Source organism: Mandrillus leucophaeus, unplaced genomic scaffold (assembly GCF_000951045.1).
Source record: "Mandrillus leucophaeus isolate KB7577 unplaced genomic scaffold, Mleu.le_1.0 Scaffold169, whole genome shotgun sequence".
Classification (NCBI taxonomy): Eukaryota; Metazoa; Chordata; class Mammalia; order Primates; family Cercopithecidae; genus Mandrillus; species Mandrillus leucophaeus.
Genome location: NW_012101687.1, coordinates 2,172,214 through 2,180,474, shown reverse-complemented (window position 1 = coordinate 2,180,474; position 8,261 = coordinate 2,172,214).

The following is an 8,261-nucleotide window of genomic DNA, read 5'->3' as shown; positions in this document are numbered from 1 at the left end:
GGCCACCCTCGCGCTGTCCCCGACTCTGGCTGGGCTGCGACGGCATTGCCAACCCAAAGTTGCTGGAGATTCATAAAGAAGGAGGAGGAGGAGAAGGAAAAGCGTGGGGGAGGCAAGGGGGGCGCTGCCGCAGGTCTGTGGAGGGGGAGAGAAGAGGCAAAAGGTTGTCCCCTCGCTCAGGGTCTGGGGCTGGGAGTGACTGCTTGGAGATGAGTTATGCCCCAGCGCAGTCCCCTCTGTCAGTTTAATACCGCAGGACTGCGGGCTTTTCGTAATTACTGTCTATTTTCTTTGCAAAAGGCGGCTGTCTGTGCCTGGTGCCTTGCAGACCTTTTGTGCTTCAGCTTGACAAGTGTGCTGTACACTTTGCTTTTAAGTGACTTGCGGAGAGGAAAGTTGAAGGGCCTTTTGCACCTTAAAGGTTTGGTTCTGTTGAGGTCATTTCATGGTGTTTGGATTGTGCAGAGGTTGGCCAGGGAGTTCAGCTTGGTAACCTGGATATGATGTACTGAGTGCACCAGAATTTCCCATACAGGCCCCATGGGGCTAGAGGGGTGTGTGCACGGTGACTCTGCTAGCATCCAGAGGAGCGCTGGCTGGCAAGGTCCACCAGGGTTTATCCCTTTGCTTCTTTTACCCTGTCCTGTCCTGGCTTCGAGGAAGGTGCTTTAGAATTGGATAGGTTTCAGGATGCAGGGGCTGCATGGGCTGTGGCAAACAGCCAGTGCTGAGGTTAAGTGGCGCAGCGTGGGTAGGTGGGCGAGGAAAGCAGGAGGAGGCCAGTCTGGTGTGTGGAGAAGGCAGAGTTGTCAAGGGGGTTTAATCCAGCAGTTTGGTGAGCTGGTATGGATGGTGGCTTGGTTATTGGGCATACTAAAAGTTTCAAGCGTTTGAATAACACTTACTACTGAAGAACCAATGTACAATTTCCAGTTTTTCTCTAGGTGGCACAACCTGTCTTTGGTTTGTATCCTGTTTAGTGACTCAGGGAATTCATCCCTTTTTAAGCACTTCCGTATTAGATATGTGCATTCATTTTCCAGCACACTTTCTGGCAGGTGACCTTACGTTTACCCATTCAAAAGGCACCCCTGCTTTGGGAATGCTTCTGCTTCTCCCTTTAGTAAATCATATCTTTAAACTTGCAAATAGCAGTACCAATAATTTATAACCAGGTAAAAGCACTACATGAAAGCATTCTGTCAAGCATGGAGTGACTGTCTGTCCTATCAACTAAATGTCACAATGTACTTGGCATTAAATGTATCAGTTTGCTTAAAAAAAATCACCATGCTTCCGACAAGTTTTATCAGAATGCCGAAGTGGGTAGATTTTCGGATTGTGACAAAATGTACTTGTATGTCTTTTGGAAATATATGGTAACATTGAAAGATGATTGTCTAATCTGCTTGGTGGAGATAAGACTGAAATTCCTCCAGAGCATAAAAATCTGAGTAAGAAATTGAATGTTCTGCCTTATCTCCCCCAATAGGAGAAAACAGGAAATGTTTCTTACTTTTTGCTTTTTTTCACTTTAAAGGTTTCTTCTTTCTCACTTTAGTTATGAGATACTTTTCTAAATAATTAGTATTTATTTTTGTTTGTTTGGTTGTAGCATTTCTTTTTGAAGTCCTGCTTCTTTTGGAATGGACAAATATATGATTTTGTTTCTTTCACAATTTCCTGTCCAACTGGTGTTTTTGTTTCAATCGTGTGTGTGTGTGTATATATACACACACACACATATATATATACATATATTAAATATATATTTAAATAAACTGAGCTGCCTATGTGACTTTTAATGCATATGTCAGAGGACATTGTTTGAGCTTGGCTTATCCTTTTGGATGAATTTCAGTGTAAAGAGATGAGGGATGTTTTCTATTTGTATTTCAGGTCAGATTGTGTTAAGCTTTTCCCTTGACCCTTGAAATTCTAAGTGATTCAAATAACGTTGAATTGGATTCTTCTAAATATACACAAAAAGATTAAACTGTCAGGTTGGTCAGGAAGATAATGAACATGGAACAAATACATTTTAAATTTTGTCTTGGGTTAACATTAACCAAAAGGTCAATTTCTAATATCTTACTATTAAATTCTAAGGTTGGTTGTGCTCATCTAAACCACTGCTCTTTCCACATTCCCCACAACCCCAATCTACATGTAAACATTCTAAAACCCATTATGGAGACTACTCTAGCGTAACATTTTTTTCATGTAGATTTTATTTAGTAAAATCTCTTCTTGAGGTGTAATGCAAATTAATACAAGATGCTAGCTTCTTTGAGGACCACATATTTGAAGGAGTATGTATCTTAACCTTATTCCCAAAAAAGAAAAAAAATACCAATCTCAATTCACGTACAAAAAGAGGCTTGGCTGTTCTATATAATTTCATGCCATATCTACATACACCATTCATAACTTGGGTTCATCTTGAAGGCCTGTGTCAAAATGATATTAAGTAAGTTATTGCTATGGCATGCAATGCTGAGCAGAGAAACTGTAACATATGGCTTGTTGCAGTAAATGCAGTCACTTCGAAAATGACATGTTAAGACTTACTCATGTACGCTGACATACTATTAAAATTCAGAACACATTTCTCCATCCTCCCCACTACCCCTGATTTTCTGCCTAATCTGCTAAACCCAATCCATTTAGAAGCCACTTAATACACTTTGGGGTAAATGTTTTAGGAGAAGAGAAATGTTTCTGAAAACTGTCCTGTTTAATATCTCTTCCAATCAAATTAAATTAAGTAACGTATTCGTCGTTTTACATCTGCTTATTAGCTGATCATGTGTAATAGGAATGCGGTTGTTGAGAAAATTCTTAGTATAAAGAGATAAATGCTTCTGTAATTAAGGATGCTTTTCTTTTGCCTGTACCATACCTTTCTTACATGTGTGGCTTTGATTAGTAAACGTTTATTGTGTTTAATAATGTATAGTTAGGATAGAAAATCAAACATAATGCTTGGAAAGATTATCTGTTTCTGCAAACATACTTCTTGATATTTTTATTATTGAGGAAAAGAGAAAAATATTAATTTGTATTTTCTCATTTCCTTTGCTTTTATATTTAGATTTAACACATATATATATATAACTTAATTATATAGATGTGTTAAGTGCATTTCACATTAGCATATACATTCACCAGGGGAAAACACATGCATTTTTTATAGCACTTCACCCCTTTGCCTTTTTGTTCTTCTTACAAGTTTTGGGGGTCTGCAAAGGAAACTGAGAACTTCTCTTTGGATTTCTCTTTTAGAAATTATTATTTCTTGTCAGGGTCTCGCTTTGTCACCCAGGCTGGAGTGCAGTGGTGCAATCACTGCACACCGTAGCCTGTACCTCCTGGGCTCAAGAGATCCTCCTGCTTCAGCCTCCCAAGTAGCTGGGACTACAGGCATGTACCACCATGGCTGGCTAGTTTTTTCTTATTTTATTTTTTGTGGATATTTGTATCACTTTAGATATAAATAAGGAGCTTTTATAAAATATCTATGAGAAAGCACAGGGAACTTAAGGAGTAGACCTTTACTACAACCTTGACCTGGTTCATTTCCCATACCACCCATATCATGAGGAGATCTGGTGACCCTACCCACAACCTCCTTAACAAAAAGTCCAATTTGGAATTTGACTTTTGCGTAAGGAACAAAGTAGGGAAAAGACAAGAAAGCAAAGACATCTAGGGCCTGCTTTGTTTCAGGCACCGTGTTAGATGTTTCCCATGCATTATTTGGTGCAATCCTTATAACATGCCTGTAAGCTAAGTGTTATTATTCGTCACCCTGTCAGATGGGGAAACTGAGGTTCAGAGAGCTAATGAATTTGCCAGAACTTATAAAGCCAAGACTTAGGGCATTCATTTCTAAAGAGATATTTAAAAAGAAGTCAAGTTATATTTCCTGAGGTGAAGTTTGTAGAATTTTATTAACATTATAACATTTTTCCCTTTTGGGCAAAATTCTAATAAACTGCCATCAAATCTTTCATTAGGAATTCATTAGAGTGTTTTCTTAGTTACGTATACTGGGAAAACACTTCTACAGTATATTTTGGACTTTTGACAACGATTTTGCAAGGTAGGTGTGTTAATTAACAATAAGGATTGGAACCTCAACATATTTCTAAGTTGAATTATTTGACTACACTTTAAGTAACTCATTTAACTGAATGGGTTTTTTCCACCAAAGACTTGCCATTATTGCATATTTTTCCTTTTTTTTTCAAAGCGTATTTGCCATGAAGGCAGGAATTAACAAGAATTAAGTGTTCTTCCTTACTGTGAAAAACTGGGAAATGATTGTATTGTTAATAGCCATTGCATATTTGTCCTTTGCCAACATTTTATTTAATTAAAGCCAAAATCTGAACTCTGGCTACCTAACAGATGGCCCAGTGGTCAAATAAAGAGGCGTCAGATAGTGCTTTCTTCTACAGCAACCTGATTGCTTTCGTTCGTGAAGAAAAAGAAATTTCAACTGATATTAGTAAAAGAATTTGAGAATTGACTCATGGATTTCAAAACTGTTACATTAAATGCTACAGATGGCTGACTATTAAAGGCATTTAGGATTTGATTCATTTATTTTCAATTAAATTATAATAGTAGCTAGTAATACAAAATACAAGAGTGATAATAATACAAAGTAACATGTCTATCAGAGAGAACGATTCAAATGCAAAGCCAAACGCTGGATTTGAATCTCTTGTTTTATCTTTTATTGAAGTTTATTTCTTCTGAAATTGAAAAGATTCTTAAATATAAATATAAAAAATCTATTCATACAAATTTTCTTATTCAAGAAATAAGAATACCTACTTGTTTAGGTATGTCAGTGGCCAAAGGGTGCTATCAGCTTTATGGGAAAATTAGTGATCTTCAAGTATATCTGCATATTAAAAGCACCTGATTTAATTTCTTGCCACCTTTCATTTCAACAGTGACTAAACTTTAAGCACCAAGTGAGGTCATGAATAGAATGTAGAGAAGATATGGCTTGTATCCTAGATAGATTCCTTAAGTGCCAGCACAGTGGTTGATTAGGTATTTGAGGTCCAAATGGCATTGGGTTTAAATTCAGTCTGGCACTTATTAACTCTAGGGGCTTTTTAACTTTTCAAAGCCCTTATTTTCTCTACTTTAAGTTGAGGACAAGAAACATCTATGTTATGTGAGGATTAAATGAAATTAACAAATGTGGAGGAATGATAGTACCTTGCAGATGGTTTGGAGTTCAGTAATGGCAACTACTATTTTAATGGTAAATTGATATAGGTCTGTTAACACCTTAGGAAATCCTGATGATGAAACAATCAATCAATAATTTTTATTCTTTAAAAACCTCATAAAGCATTTTTAAAAAGTCTAATGTTTTGTGAAAAGCTACACTGAAACACAGAACTTGATGCAGCCAAGGTCTTTGATGTATTCTAGCCCAGCTCTCATGAAAACAAAGCATCTAGTGTAGAGAGAGAAATGTACCCAAGACCACACTTCATACACTTAGCAAATGTTAGTATTGAGTACCAACTGCCAAAGTGCCATGATCGGATGAGAAAATAATGGTTTCCATTTTAAAGGAGATTATTAAGTATAGTTATAGAGTCATGGGCTATGACAGATAACTCCAGGACAGCTTCTCTACTCTTGTACAGATTAATGCAGAGGAAACAGAGAAGAGGGGTTGATTGTGCTGGGGTGGGTGGGAAGAACAAGTTTCTGAAGACATCTGTCAGAGGAGGTGGCATAGAGGAAGTGTTAAAAGACTTGAAGGAAGGGGAGGAGATTAGAGAGTTGGGAGGGGATAGAAGGAAAGGTATTTCAGGCAAGGAGCATGGTGTGTTCCAAAGCATTGTGAAATGAGACATTCTGGGAACCATGACTGGTTTCTTAAAGGGGATGGAGTGTAGAGTATGAACATACTTATGAGCATAGAATATGAATATTCATTTCCCCCATGGGATGAGGAATGGAGCTGGATGGGAGCATTAGACTAGAAAGGGCCAGATTGGAAAGGGCTTCATATGCCAGATTAAAGAGTTTGATTGTATCTGGCAGGCGATAAAGAATTGATAGGCTTCCAACAGAGGAGTGTCGGGATCAGATTTTTGTTTTAGAAAGCTCATCTTGGCAGCATAGAGGAAACATCTGAAAAGGGAAGGACTTGGAAGGGAGGGAAGCAGGTGGGAGGCTACTGCCCTGTTTCAGGCCATGCAGAGATACTCAGGAGATGGACTTGGTGACCAGGTAAATGTAGGAAATATGAAGAGTGTAGATCTCTGGTTCAGGTACTGGTTAGAATCAGAATTGTATCTTGAGACCCAGTATCTTGATACAGAGCCTGGTATTTTTTTCTATCACATATTGCCTTTTTTATTGCCTCACTCCCCCCATCAATTTAGGGGAGAAAGTAAACATAATGTGGTAGAATAATATAAAAATAAAGAACCACCGAAGTGATGGACTACCAGACTGTGCCATGATGATAGCTTATTGTGCAATAGCTTTCTTCTTTTATTTATATACAATTTATATTACCTATTCCTAAAGGAAAAATAATTATCCTGTACATTTATCTCCTAAAACTAATTTAGAATTTTACGTGAGTTTTTAAGCTGAAAGAGAGGGAATGGTTGTACTGCATTTATTTTTTAGATTTATCTTCCCTGGTAATGCAATTGGGTAGGTTTTTAAATTTATTATTTTCTGAAAACAACTAAGTACTCTGTGAATAAAGTTTTAATATACTTCTTATACTATATTCAAAATCAGAAAGCTGGAGTTTTTTTTAAGTACTCTCAGCCATTTCCTCTGGCTATTTGGCCTAGGTATAGACCGACCATCTTGACTTTGACTTTCTCATCTGTAAAGTAAGGATGATTCTTGGCATACTGACCTTCCGGGGTTATACTTGGAGGTAAAAGCTATTAATGTAATGTTATTATAGTTATTATATCACAAAGGTTAGAAGTTGGTGAAAGACAGAGGGTCTTCGGTACATTTGTCTATTAGCAGGCCATCTCTGGAAGGGGGCATTATTTGGATAACTCCTGTTTCATAAATTAGAAATTTTTATTAAGAAATTTCAATCCCTGGTCTTCCAAAATGAAGTTCAAACATGAGGTTCCCCTTTGGACTCCCATTTATAACAAAATAACTCAAGTGATGCAACAAAGTTACAATGCATGCAATGTTGCAGTTACCCAAGGCAGCCTCATTTCTGGCTGCAGCTGGAAAAGTCCAGCTCAAATACCGAGTGGGCTCTGCCACTCCCTGGTGTTACTTATCTGCTTCCTTCAGTCCAGGCTTCTGACAACCCAGATTCCAAAAGATCATTATTCTCAATTAAAATGATGTTTGGAACCTTTTGAAGGGAGAAAAATATCTTGCAGATCTCCACTGCCAACATCATTTTTTTTTTTTTTTGAGACGGAGTTTCGTTCTTGTTGCCCAGGCTGGAGTGCAATGGTGAGATTCCTAGCTCACTGCAACCTCCCCCTCCTGGGTTCAAGAAGTTCTCCTGCCTCAGCCTCCTGTGTAGCTGGGATTACAGCTGTGTACCATCACACCTGACTAACTTTTTTGTATTTGTAGTAGAGACAGGGTTTCACCATGTTGGCCAGGCTGGTCTTGAACTCCTGACCTCAGGTGATCCGCCTACCTTGGCTTCCCAAAGTGCCAAGATTACAGATGTGAGCCACTACGCCTGGCCAACGTCATTTGTTTTTATTATACTACTGAAATATGTACTAACATATAACTACATGTAAACTCCTGATGCTTATAGCTCTCATACAACCACAAAGCCAAAACAGATTTTACAGAAGAAAAATAAACAAAGCTACCCCCCAAAATCAGTTATATGCAAATCAACAACATTGATTTCATATGACTTGATGTTATTTGCCTGAGACTAAATTCTCTCTTGCAGTGTGAATATGGTACTTGCTGCTGTGGAAAGTAATAACATCACTTTTTTCTAGTCAAACTCTTATGGAATCTTAGTTTAACAGTCTGATATCACTTTGTCTTTCCTAGGCATGAACACATCATTTACATGTGAAGTCTTCTATTCTCATTGGTCTATTACAAACCATTGTGATCCTAAATACAAAACCCAGTATTAGCACTGAAAGTGGTGGTGGTATTAGGCTACATGCAGATCTGCATTTGTTCTTATACTCTTTGTAATGAAGGGCTGTTTTTTTCCTGTCACAGGTAGATATGGGGTCCCA